The sequence below is a fragment of the Parasteatoda tepidariorum genome, chromosome 9 (assembly GCF_043381705.1).
Source record: "Parasteatoda tepidariorum isolate YZ-2023 chromosome 9, CAS_Ptep_4.0, whole genome shotgun sequence".
NCBI lineage: Eukaryota > Metazoa > Arthropoda > Arachnida > Araneae > Theridiidae > Parasteatoda > Parasteatoda tepidariorum.
The window spans coordinates 30,545,954-30,560,984 of NC_092212.1; the positions used below are offsets into that span (position 1 = coordinate 30,545,954).

Below are 15,031 nucleotides of genomic sequence, written 5' to 3' on the forward strand. Positions count from 1 at the left end.
TAAAATGCAATAGTAATCATGATATATATATATAAATTTCACTTGTCTTCCTTCCAAACAATCTTCCTTCCTAACTCCTTATTTTATTTCAATCAATAATCAATCAGGCTTTTTCGATTGATCATTTACTTTTTCAATGTAATAAGAATCAGAACTCTTTCTTTTTTGTTACATTGCATTTTAAATTATTATGTACTACACAGAATAGTTAATTACACTTTAAAACTTTTTAAAGTGTTCGTTCTAAAGTGACAAATATTAAAAATCGTTAGATATAAAAGAAAATGTGTGTACCACAATTTCAAAGATTGACGGACGAAAAAACTATTTATGTTTCCAAAACAAAGTTACCACAATGCAAATGTTTGATATAAATTTTTTCCAACATCTCTTATTAAAGTTTAAGAATTCATAGATTCATTTCATTCTATAAAAATCTACTTTCGAATGTGTCGTTTCAAAAAAAGATTCTCAGATGAAATACAACGTCTGTGGCAGCATCGAAAAACTTCGCTTAGGAGGCGAAATTTTGAGGTATCAATTTCATCATTGTCCCTAAAAAAGTTTAAAATTCATCAACAATTGCCTTATATAAATCTTTCCACTCTACTATCATTTCCGAAAAGAAGTTACTGCATAAATACTACGTGTATGACACAATATTGAAGATTGATTATCAAACAAAATATTCATGTCCCCCAAAAAATACATATAAAGTTTACTCAGTGCCATTCAGTAAATTTGAAATTAAAATGGTCTCCACTTAAGCTCAAAATTTAGCAATATTTATAACTAATTCCGCGACATTCAATTGTCATTTGTGAATGGAATGGCTTTATTTATTTGTGTATGGCTCTATTTTTAAGAAAATTGTTAAAATCGTTAGATACAAAATGCAATTTGTATGCCACCATTTTAAAGCTCGGCACAGGAACAAAATATTTAGGTCCTCAAAACAAAGTTACCACTAGGCAAATTTTTGATATCAACTTTTTTCAAAGTCACTAGTTAAAGTTTAAGAAATGATCAGCAGTAGTCATACTAATTGGCATTAATGTCTCAAAATCGCTCAGTTGAGAGAGTGCTAGACTGAAAATCTAAACGTCCCTGTCTCGATACCGGTTTCCGGTATTGCTCGATTGTGTAGTGGTCAGTATCCTCGCCTGTCATAAGCTGAGGATCGATTCTCTTCTGAGAAAATCCTTTTACTCTAGCTTGCTTATTATTTTTTAAATGCAATAGTAATCATGATTTCACGTTTCTTGTTAAATTGTATTTTAAATTATTAAATAGAATCGTTTTGATATTGAAATTTGTTTAATGAAGTTTTGTGAAACAACGAAACAACAAAAAATAACCAAAATTAATTGTTCCTTTACTGGGAAATTGTGTGTTCCTTCACAGGGAAAAGCTGTTCTTTCACTTGGTCTTCTTACTACTTGTTATTTGAACCTCCAAAACTTTAAAGCAATATTATGTAATTTCTCTACATTTTTTTTTACATAATTTGCAATTAGCAGCAAATATGTTGACACTGTCATTTAACTAAAATTACGAATTTTGAAATTAATATGATTTTTTAAAAGGCAAGCGAAGTTTAAATGTTCCTTCACTGGTTAGTTTACCCTATCTAAATTATTTTAATCTTATAGTTTTTTAATTTTCATATTTTTTTAGATATTTAAAAATTGTATTCGAATAGGTTCAGTTGCTTTATCGTTATTTAATAATTGTGATGACTAACTTGACAAATCAGCTAAATTAAATTACGATGAAACAACTATTCCATAGCATATTTGAAGCCAATTTCCGATAGTAAAAAAATATATATAATTAACACGAAATTAAGATATTTATGTAAATGAAAGTATTGATTCAAAGGCAAGCAAACAGTATATGTTCATGATAGAGAAGCGCCCTATCATGAACACAAAAATGGTTTACATGTTTTTGAACTTAAACATAAAAATCAGCAATGCGAAAATATCTAAGATCCGTTCATAACTTTCATACAGCAGGGAAAATATTTCCAGTTTTATCAACAACAAAAACCTTCAATAGTGAAATTTATTACTGTTTGTTGCAATTTTGTTATTAATTTCAAAAGAAGTTCTTAATCACACAAATGATGTTCCACGTTTAACTTCGATTCCCATTCAATTCACTGTTTGGCTGCTTTCCAAATTTTCTTCTCCCTCACCGTTTTCTGTGGGATCTAAACTTTATCTGAATGTAAGGACACAACTATCGAAATAGGACGATGAAGAAAAGTAACACGAATTTTCTCGAGAAGAATTCCCCCCTTTTTTAGCAAGATCGAGTTGCGTTGAGATAAATGAGAATATTTATTATCGTTTGGGGACAAGGTCGATTAGGAGAAATTGCTTTGCTCCGTTTACAGTTTTGGTCCCATTTTAAGAAAATATTCTCTTTCGGCCCCCTGGTTCCTATCAAGTAAAAGGTAATAAATTTCCCTCGTAACCTAATTTTATCTTTTATAAATCGTAAATAAGAATAATGTTCTGAATTTATTGAACATTGGATTTAACCCTTCAGTGTTTGAAAATAGAAGATTCTAAAAATGTACAAACGCCGCAAAATCTTAAATAGTTTGGCTATTTATAATGAAAAGATAAAATTAGTTACTAAAGTCGTTAAGTTAAAGGTAAAACGTTATTCTTATTTATAAGTTACAAAACCATTATATTTAAAAATTGTAAATGGAAAAAGATTAATGACGGCATAAAAATTAAATTATAAAGGCATTTTTATGTGTTAACACTTAAAACATTTGAATAAAATTTCATCGCCTTTTATTTCATTCCTGAAAAAAAAAATTTAATATTATATTTCCTAGATACGCAGAAAAAATTTTATAATAAAAATGAAATTATTTACTCGAATCTGTAAATCAACTTTTTCTTAAATTATTATTATTATAAACATCAAATAACGATAAATCTAAAAATAAAAATATGTTATATTACAAAAATGTAAAAACATTTTTTGCAATTTGAGAATTTTTTCAGTTTAAAATAATACTTGGTAATCCTATTAACGTTATCATTAATTTTATTATTTTTATTCTGTAAAATGAATTGTGGTGTATATATGTGCACTACATTAGTTTTAAATAAATCACTTGAAAGATCCCGAAGAGCTGTTTAGATTAAACATATTAAACAAATTTTGATTGCATTTTTCAAAACTTTATCTACTTATAAGTAAATTTTTAAACAGGTCTAGTTTAATTATTTATTTAGTTGTTGTTTTACATACATATGCACTAGATTAATTTTAAATATATCACTTGGTAGATCCTAAAGAGCATTTTAGATTAAACATATCAAACAAATTTCGATTGCCTTTTTTAAATTTTTATCAGCGTATATGTAACTTTTTAATCAGTTCTGGTTTAACTATTTATTTATTTATTGTTTTACGTGAATATGCTGGCTTGATTGTTCATGATACAGAGGTTCAACAAAATTATGGAAACACTTCTATACTAACTTTATGTATATTATATTTATTTTGTGACAAAATGTTATACTTGGCAAAATTGTTGGCACATGCTTGAAGCTTTTAGAAATGGTGTCATGCAAAATTGTTTGTTGCGTTGCTTCAAAAAACTTCATAAAACAAATTTCAATATCAAAACAATTCTATTTAACACGTTCACGCCGGGAAAACTTTTGTGTCCACAATTTTGCAATTTAAAATCTTATCAAACATTTGCTGTTAAAAGAAATATTGCTTAGATAGACTTAGTATAGAAGTGTTTCCATTTTGTTGGTCAATCCCTGTAAATTGAGCCGACATGATTCATCATTTAGAACCTACGTCTTCCAATGAGGTGAACCGGGTTCGATGGTAGCTCGATATGAATTCCGCATCCGTCTTGCACCGACCACAGTGCTGACATGAGATATCTCAGTGGTAGACTGATCATGGGTTAGAGTCCCCTTGCCGTCAGACTACCCGTGAGAGGTTTTCGGGGTGTTTCGTCTCCATGTAACGCGAATGAAGTTTAGTTCCATTAAAAAGTCTTCCACGAAGACAAATTTCTCCCAATACTTGATGCAGGAGTTCCCTTGTCTTCTGGATTGGTTTCAAAATTACAAGACTAGGGAGTTAAACATATTAGTCGTAAGCCCAAAACTGGTCCGGCTGGTCAACGACGGTTATAAAATTAAAAAAATAAAATCCTTGCTCTTAAGCCTTGGTTAAGAACAGATACAGAGATGCCAACTTGCTTCGGACAGCAAATAAATACTTTCGAGTGGTAGTTTATTAATGAGTGATTCTCGGTTTAAAAAATTCAATGTATTAGATTTTAATCCACCACTCTTTCTAAATAATTCGAATGCTTAAATTATTCGCCACTTATTGACTGTAAATCATATTGGCAGATCTCAAATTAATATAGAAGCAATAGTATTCCTCATGATTGACATCTCTAAAGCATTCAACAAAGTTTGGCATACTGGAGCAATATTTAAATTAATGCAGCTCAACTTTCCTCCCGGCATCATCAAACTACTATCCTGTTATCTCTCAAACCGTACCTTCCAAGTCAGTCTACAAAATCATAAATCAACTAAAAGAAATATCTCAGCGGGTGTCCCTCAGGGCAGCATACTGGGCCCGATACTATATATACTTTACACATACGACTTCCCCATAAACAAAGAAGACTACAACAGCATAACAGCCTACTACGCAGAGGATACTGGAATTATAATCAAATCACGCAACTCCAACTTAGCCCTATTAAAACTATAGGATCAATTACTAGGTCGAAAACTGGTGCAGGAAATGGAAAACAGCAGTCAACGCAGAAAAATCACAAATCCTTATCATTCAAAAACGAAGAATAAAAATCCAGCCAAACTGCAAACCGAAACTATTCAATACCCCAATTCCAATTGTAAAGAAAGCTACATATCTTGGTTTAGTAATAAATAGCAAACTCTCCTGGGCAGACCACATTAAACATATAACAGATAAAGCAATAGTACCCTATTGGAAAAAATTTGCAAAACCAGTATCAAAAATCAGTAACAAAGATACCAGAACCAGTATAACTATACCAGAAATTTAAAACCTGGTATGAAACTATACTGGAAATTTTAAAACCTGGTATGGCACCATACTGGAAATTTTAAAACCAGTATAGCACCATACGGGAAATTTTAAAACCAGTATAACACCATACTGGAAAGTTTAAAACTAGTATGACGCCACACTAGAAATTTTAAAACCAGTATGTAGCATACTGGAAATTTTGATACCAGATTTCAAATATATAGGAAAGTGTGAAACCAGTATAATATCGTACTGGAAATTTTGATACCAGTTTTTAAACATGATGGAAATTTCGAAACCAGTTAGAATCCATGCTGGAAATTTTGAAGTAGTTTTAAAATATACTAACTTAAATTCTTAGAAAGTGCATATTTTTCCGGAAATCTAACAGGTTTCGACATTTTCAAACTAGCTTACTTCTTTAATAATTTATTATTTTATAAAGTCTTCGTTTTTTTTTCTTGATTATATACTAATTTCCAATAATTAATTTCTTAGATTTTTATAAGAACTCTTAACTAATATATTAAGAGTGGTGAAAACGTACACTTTCTGTGTGCATCAATTTTTAAAAAAAATGCATATTTAAAATTATTAAAATCATTTTATAATTTTGGAGCGAAGGGAGTTTTTCAGTTAGATTTTTGCACATTTTAATTATTTTAAAATCTAAGTCATCTAAGTAAAATCTAGTTATTGAAATTAAAGTAATTTTATAATAAAAGTAATTTTATAATAAAAGTAATTAAACAATAAAACTTGTTTTTATTCGTTTATTCTTTACTTACTTATTTATTTTTTTATTTACAAAAATTATTTTAATCAAAGTCATGATGAGAAAAGAATATTATTAATTGCATCACTTTAAATTTTATTATAAGCTGTTTTTAATTTTTATTTATTTCTTCTTGAATTTATACTAAACTAAATCTATGTTGCTCCTAATCGAAACAAATTTATCAATTCGCAAAATAAATTATTTAGTTTAGGTTTCGACGACTTGGTAAAAAAAGAAATATGTTTACATAAATTGAAAATTGTTATAAAATCTTAAAAACTTTTTACCTTAACCAAACTTAAATCTCTCCTTCATAAATTTATAAATTTCAGTCCGTTTTTGAAATTTGTAGTTTAAATCATAAAACAAAATAAACTTTTATGAAATAAATAAATAAATTTTTATTGTAACACTATAATTAATTTAATTCAATTGAAAAGAGCGATTAATGCAGAAACGAAAGGGAATCACGCAAAGACGAGAATCGACCTTAGTCGTTCGTTAAATCTACATAAAGCTACCCTTTTTCCTAATTTATCAGTTTTTTCAGTTCGTTCCGTTTTCAGTGTGAACTTCAGCCAATCACATTTCTTCAAACTTTGTTTACATTTGTCCTAATCATGGATGCCTCATGGTAATTCTTGGCGCTATATTTTAGTAAGTGTATTTTTGTCTTTATTTCTTGCTTTTATTTACATATTCTTTATTTACATATTTTCTAGTTACAGAAATGTTAAAATGTATACTTAAGCAGTATTTATAGATTAAGTAATCAAGACACATTATATTATTCTTGAAACTGCATGTGCTTGCATTAGGGTTACGACTTAAACTCCATTGCTTGAGAAGAAAATATTTTGAATGTTTTTTTTCTTCCTGCATTTCTTAATGAGACTTTATTCGAAACACTTTGTTCACATGTTATTTACATAAATTCTCATTATTATCATGTGATCACCGTTATTAACAAATTAATTATTTGTTAAGTTGTATATAATATTTTTAGACTTTGAATTATTTTATAATTGCAAATTATTTTGCTATTTTTAATGTTTAATTTTATTTTAAAAATTTTAATCATGTAATTTAAATTATATTTTATTAACTGTTGATACCCTGAAGTTTCAGTAAAACTAAAAAAGCGTTTTACAAATAAAGCAGTTGATACTTAAAAGTTTCATATTAACTACTTAATAGCTTGCATATATTTTGTTTACTATTATATAATTTCTAAATAAATTTTTTCTTTCAGAAATGATTTGGAAAACTTTATTAATTCCTTGTAATTTCCATCGAGGTATGTTTTCTAGTTCTTTTCATATTCAACATGCACATTATTATTGAAATTGTTTTTTTTTTTAATTTGATGGTTATTTTATACTTTATAAATCTACAATTGGGGATATTTAAGTGTCAGGATCTGTTGTGTCGGCTACAACTGTCAAGACGCTAAAAGGATTTTAAACTTGCTAATTATATTTTTATTTATATATATATATATATTTTTAAAAAAGACAAGTAGAGATTTGCCTGGGATGGGTGCAAATTATACTCTTTAAAGTGGTCCTCTTTTTTAATGTTTTTGTTTTAATTTCTCTCAGACTGCTACCTGGAAGTTGCGGTGATGTGTTTTAAGTATTGGCTGAGTCTCCAGTATTCTGAAAGTGTTCGTTGGCAGCCCTGCATTCATTATATTCATATCTTGGTACATAAAAGTGATACAGTGTTTTTAAAGATATTCAGTTTGTTAATAAATTGAAGTAGTGGAAAATTTTTGTAAGTTCTCGTATCGTAGTTACAAATACAGTGGAGCATCGTTTATACGACGCCGAAGGGACCACCGAAAAACGTCTTATAAACGATAACGTTGTATAATTGATTTTTACTTCTAAAACTGAAACTAACTCTGTTTTCAGTTAATTTTAATGTTTAACGTGTTGATTTACATAAATTTCTAAATTAGACAAAGCAAAACAAACAAATAACCAAAGAAGAAAAATTGCAGTGAGCAATTTGAATGTATGTTACCTTTAATTATATTTTCTTGCTATTAGTCTCTACAATGCTTTGAATAGCGAGTTGAACTTACTGCTTTCTATGATGCAATTTTAGATTTCTAATCACGGCCAAATCTAATGGCTGAAGCGCACTTGTGCAATTTGCAGGAAAAAAGAGAGCTTTTACATTTCCCAAAATTATTAGTATCGATGGGTGAGCTGGACATTGGTCGATGAATAGCAAAATTTTTCGTTTTTGCCTCTTCATAACATTGTCTTGTTTTTTCAGTCATCTAGCAAAAATTACGGTCGTCATCCAAGTATTCTTGTTGGCCCCTTTTCTGTATCATTCATGTTGGCAAATTCCGCCCTTTTTTAAAATACACGAGAAAAAATAAAAAATTAAATAAACGTGAACAAAATCTAAAAATCGACGTTATAACCGATTCTGTTCGTCGTATAAACGATGTATTTTTACATTAAAATGAATAGGAATGATTTGGGACCACACTAAAACGTCGTATAAATGTAAACGTCGTATAAGTGATCGTCGTATAAACGATGCTCCACTGTAAATAGAACTGAATGCTTCCTTAATTTTAATGAATGTAAAAAGTATATGCAAATTTATTTCTGAGTTCAGCCACTGAATAGTTACATTTTTAACTATACGTTCAAGTTTTGTTTGTTTAAACCTGTTAATGTTCTTTGTCTTAATAATACATTTAAATGCTAAGCTTTAGAGGAAGTTATGAGCTGAACTGTTTAAAAACTATTATAATGAAATTAAAATGGTAAAAAGTTACTTCAGATCATTCATACTTTAATCTTTGCATAGAGTCACTATGAAAAGTTGGTTGGTAATGTGCTTCTGTGATGTGGGCGCTGGTGATTTCTTTTGAGTTGTCAACAAAATTGGGTAGTATGAGCGATACCTATGTTAGACATTAACTTCCCTTTATTTGAAATAAATCTCTTTCAAATTACACAAAAATAATAAAATTTGGTAGACCATTATTTTTTCTTACTAGGGTGCGGAAAATTTTGCAGTTCAAATCTTGAATTTTATAATTTGATCTACGTTTAAATTGGACAGTTGATAAATTAAGTATATTTGTAATTGATTGGTATAGTAGGTGGTTGAAAAATAAGTATTTGCAATTGTATTTCTCATACTTAATAATTATTCTGAAAAATTGTTTTACTGTATAAATTTGTCTATATAATTTGGATAATTGTTTATTCATAATGTAAAAAAAATTTTTAAAATCTTCTATTTATTTACAGTCTGTGCGTTTCAATAGCTAATCTTTAAATTAACATCATACAGTGTTCGAAATTTTAGTACTTATTTTTTTAAAATTTTCTGCAACCTTTTAGTATCAAATTAATTCTCATCTTGCAAATTAATACTTCTTAATTTTGTTTACAATATATGTTATACTTATTTTGAACAAAAGTATGGTATAATGTTTCAAGAACTTAATTATTAGGTTAAATATTGAGTCTAATTTCTTGTATGTGTTGTGTGTGTTACACTACACAATAGATTTTTTTTTTAAATGTATGATTGAACAGTTCCTGAATATTCGTAACATTATTTATATACGCACATATTTTATTTGAATTTTTGTAAGAATCGCATATAATTTGAATTGTATGAAATCTGTTTTTTGTGCATTCTGGATCTTTGTCTAAGTTATTTACACCTGTAACAGCTAGTTTTTGAGTTTTTAAAAAGCATAAAAGTTAATTAAAATTTGGAGTAAATGTAGTACAGTACCCTATTAATATAAATACTATTATTATTATTTTTTTAAAAAGTATAATGCTTTTCTAATTTTAATCAGTTTATATTAGCTGAAAAATATATGCATCCTATTTGTGTAATGGTAAAATTTATCATAATCATATGAAAAACTTAACACAATTAAGCTTTCAGTTAATATAATTTTGACTGACATTTTTAGCATTTTTCGTTGCCTATTTATTTATTAACATGATGTAAGAAAAGTTTAAAGCTTGTAAAAATTCTTTACTCTTTGTATTCGTTTAATAATTCTTGCTGTCAATTTAATAGTTAGGAAAAAGTATACAAATGCCAAAAATGTCTTATAGAATTAACACTGCAATCTGAAATATTAACTTAATTAAATTAGCACTGTAATCTAAAATTTAGTGTAAAAGGGTAAAGCATAATATTAAAAGAAAAAGCATACAATATTAAAAATGAAATTTTTTGAAATTGCTGTTTAGTCTGCACTTTCTGTTTATTCAAAATTTGTTTATATTAGGAACTCTAAATGGAGACATTGTTGCTGGCTCTTATTTGATGAAGCTAGAAAGATAGTTCATTACATTAAAGAAACGTCTGAGGGATCCAGAAAACCACCAGCTAGACATCAAAGAGACATGAAAATTGAGCTTTTAAGCCACTTCACATTATTGAAACTACAATTCATTTCATTTGATTATAAAAAGATTAACATTTTTTAGGCTATTGTGGTAATGTTTTATATCAATTTAGTAATTGCGTAATTCTTATATCTTATTGAAGACAGAGTTTAAATTATGTCATATCCAATGTTTAAAATTTTTAATATTGTGTTGTGTGTTTTTATTCAGTATATATATTAATTATTACTTGTTGAGTGCACAACAATTGTGAGATAAGAAAAGCTTTCTAAAATTTAGGGCTTATTTTATTATTGCTTATTTTATTATTTATGAACATGTGTCGTTATATAAATAATTCGCTCTTGAGATCATTGTTTTAATATCAATTTAGTAATTTTATATCAATTTAGTAATGAGAGTTGATTGTTTTTATATCAATTTAGTAATTGTGTAATTCTTATATCTTATTGAAGACAGAGTTTAAATTATGTCATATCCAATGTTTAAAATTTTTAATATTGTGTTGTGTGTTTTTATTCAGTATATATATTAATTATTACTTGTTGAGTGCACAACAATTGTGAGATAAGAAAAGCTTTCTAAAATTTAGGGCTTATTTTATTATTTATGAACATGTGTCGTTATATAAATAATTCGCTCTTGAGATCATTGTTTTAATATCAATTTAGTAATTTTATATCAATTTAGTAATGAGAGTTGATTGTTTTTATATCAATTTAGTAATTGTGTAATTCTTATATCTTATTGAAGACAGAGTTTAAATTATGTCATATCCAATGTTTAAAATTTTTAATATTGTGTTGTGTGTTTTTATTCAGTATATATATTAATTATTACTTGTTGAGTGCACAACAATTGTGAGATAAGAAAAGCTTTCTAAAATTTAGGGCTTATTTTATTATTTATGAACATGTGTCGTTATATAAATAATTCGCTCTTGAGATTAAATTTTTGTAGGCGATAACTTTTTTTTCCTAATTTAATTTTCAGATATTATGCGTTAAGTAAATTATCATAAAAATTAAATACTTCAAATAGAAAATGACTGTATCAAATTGTGCTTTAAATCAAGGAATCTTAAGAAAAATGTCAATCGAAGAATGACAGAGTAAAATAATTCAAATTTTTTATTTACATTAGTTAATAACTTGTGTCATTTAAGCTTTCATTTGTAGCTATAATTACTACTCTAACCACTATTATGTTTGAATGATTAAAGTTGACTATAATTTAAATTTCAAATATATCTAAAATTAAATTGGTTTGTATTTAAATCTATAGTAGCAAGCAAGTACATTGATCAAAATGTAACATAACTATATAATTATATTTTACAATGCCTGATTTCAAAGTAAATGAACAGTGTCAAATTAGATTCATTTCAAATATTTTTGGCGGCATTTCGAACATTATATGCTATATGTGTTATTTGCATTTAATTTTATTTATCAATTACAAATATAAACCGAAGTTAATTGATTTATATGAAATCATGATTTTATAATTAGATTGTTTATATTTATAGATATATACACTTCACACGGTCTCCTTATTGTGCATATGAATTTGCATTTGTCAAACATTTCCGAGGCTTATTTAACAAAATTTATTTTGTCATTTCAAAAGATATGAAAATTAAAAAATAAGATTTTGACTTATTTTAGTCAGTTTTTGGCTATTCATTACATAATATTTCTAATCCCCAATCAATTTTCATAAAATCTGAAGAATGCATTTACACTTTTCTTATGTTGCTGCAAAACATTTTTTGTGTAGTATTTTAGATTCAAATATTATTGACAATTATTTCTAATATATTAATTATTAAAAAAATTACATTAACTGTGAAGAAGTTTAAAAAAAAAAGTTTATTTGATTTTTATAAACATAATGCAAACTATAGCTTTTGACAAAGTGTTTTAGTTCCCTGTATAAACCAGGTGACTTTATTTATTTACTCGTATCAATGTTTTATTTTCCCATTCAGAGCAGTTCACTAACCTTCCTGTATTAAACTGTAGTACCTCACTATACTTGTGTTAAAAATAAATTGTTACACCATCCCAGTTTACTGGGTGTAGTACACTAGTGATACTGGGTTCGATATCATACTGGAATAAATTTTATACCAGCTTATGAAACACCGGTTCCGGTATGATACTGGTTCCAGTATCATACTGGGATCAATTTGATACCGGTTTATGAAACACCGGTTCCGGTATGGTACTGGGACTGGTATTATACTGGATCCAGTATCATACCGGAACCGGTGTTTCATAAGCCGGTATAAAATTTTTTGTACTGGGAATTTTTTCCAATAGGGTAGCAGCAAATATTATTCAACCACTTATACAAAATCCAAACATATCCTTGAATCTACGAAAACTCCTCTATACCAGTATGATCCGGCCTATTTTCAACCAGATCCTATCCTATGAAAACTATAAAAAAGATTGCCATCTCCGACCTATTGCAGCCTTCTATACATCTGATACCTCATTTCATCATCAATAGAAATAGAAGTAAACAGTCATAGCCGAATGGATAAAGCACCCGCATACAACCACAAAGATCCCAGGTTCGACCCCTACTGATATCACTTTTTCTAAATATCATCAGAATCATCCATCCTTTCAGCATATCGTCAAATCATTAGAAACAACATAGTGCACAGCATCATCGATTGCAGTAAAAATCATCAACTTTCCAATGCATCCGGAGCTACATCAACATCATGTGTCATCTTGCAGTCTATTCTGAGCAGCTGAAAATAAAAATCAAAAACACAAACTCTGAACATTTAACAGAACTTTAAAAAAATCCATTATTATTAAAATCTAGAAACCTACTGTAAAAATTATTAAATCACATATTCCAATAGAACTGACAAATATGTAATCTACAAATAATGCCTGTAATTTCTGTTCTTTTTATATTTTCTTTTTTCTTATTTCCTGTCTTTTTAATCTTGCCACCACAATGTTGCATAATATAAAATATTTTCAAACAATGTAAATTATTTCATGATGAATGGGTTAGGGGCCGCTGCGCGGCCCAGGCACCCAGCTTGATTTAAATAAAGAAAATAAAGAATCATGCTACACCATTTAAAAAAGTAAGCAAAATTAGTCAAATAATTGCAAATTTTAGCTTGTAGTTGTTAACCGTTTTTTAAATTATTATGACGCGCCCGGAGCAGTTGGCATCTGATAGCACGAGTTGGTAGTACAGAAAGTAGGATGGAAAAGGGGGAAAAAACTGGTAGCAAAATATTTCATTTTTATCGATTTTTCTTACGAAATAAAATAAGCTCTTACTATTCTTAATTATAAACTATTTACTAATTTTACATACGATTACAAAAGCACGACTATAATCATATTATACCTGTAAAAAAATTTTGATAGCCATATTTATTTTTTTCTTTCTGAAAATAAGCTATAATGCAAGAATTTTTTTGTTCTGCTCTTTTCTCTTTTAAGTCATGATATATGTAAACTTACAGCCCAGTGAATTAAAGAAGGACATCACAAAGACAGTGATGCTAGCTTCTCCACTTTCTTCAAAGCATAAATTAATCACACGTTTTCCTTGAAATTCACCACAGCAATTTTTTTCTCCCCCCCCCCCCCNNCCCCCCCCCCCCCCGAAGAAAAAAAAACATTTATGTTATCTGGAAAGTTACATCTTTTTTTCGATGTATTACTGAAGAATAGGTGACGGAAAAAAATCATATTCTGTTGCAAGTTTAAGAAAAATCCATTATACCAATTGAGATAGCCTGTTTGCATCTAAGTGCACGCTCCAAGCGCGAACGAATATCACCATCGCCAATTCTTAAAACGAGGTAGTATGGCGTTCTTTTTGCTTGCTTTTAAAAAATAGCACGAATTAAATTTCCTGTCAAACGACTTCAACTTTTAAAAGCTTTTATATTGTTCTGAAAGCGTAATTATGGAATTTACGGATGATTACTTAAATCTTACATGGACTTTTCTTAACTTGCAATAGAGTATATAGTCTGTCTAAGCTAAGAACTCCTTCCGCCACAAAGTCTGAGGCCGTCTGGTGCTATGGAAACAAGAATGGCTCATTTTAAGGAGGGTAGCAACTCACAATAAACAGAAGAGATTCCCTTTCTGTCGCCGACCCGACCCGAAACCACTCCAAAACAGGGACCCTGCACCCCTACTTGAAATAGTCATACCTCGCTACCATAGTCACCGTCGCAGGTCCAGACGAATGTCTGGAGGTGTTCTTATTGTAGACAAACTGAAGTACACTCCGTAATTATAATGTTCGTTTCTTTATTAACTGAAGGATGTGGAACCATGGTGTCCACTGATAGGTATAGATATAAAGGAATATTTCGTATCATCTATTTCAAATTCGATGGGTTTTTTTAAACATTTTTGAGCTTTTCAATTTTTTAGATACAAATTTTCCAATGGGAGAGAGAATTAGTTTTTATAAAGAAGTGGTAATTAACAGATCCTTTAAAAGAGAATTTGTTTGACCGTAAACACTATGAAGGAAGCTATAGTCGCCAATAGCGGCACATGTAAATAACACTGGAAAAACTGAGTTTTTTGCGGCAGGAAAGTTTGCAGCTTAACCGCTTATCCGAGTTAAATCGGGTATCTGTATATATATTTCTCTTACACTGCGACAAAAAAAAAGCCTCATTATAACTCCCCGAATGGCAACCCTAGAAAATCGACCAATGATTGCAGCTAAAAATGTCACATGC

The 15,031-nt window shown here is 28.7% G+C and overlaps 1 long non-coding RNA gene across 1 annotated transcript; it reads left to right on the forward strand.

Moving 5' to 3' along the window:
- The first annotated feature begins 5,025 nt into the window (after positions 1-5,025).
- Positions 5,026-12,350, forward strand: LOC122271630 (uncharacterized). The gene is made up of 4 exons (XR_006226511.2): positions 5,026-6,523; positions 7,119-7,163; positions 10,158-10,368; positions 10,978-12,350. It is a non-coding gene; the product is annotated as an uncharacterized lncRNA (long non-coding RNA).
- The last annotated feature ends 2,681 nt before the right edge of the window (positions 12,351-15,031 follow it).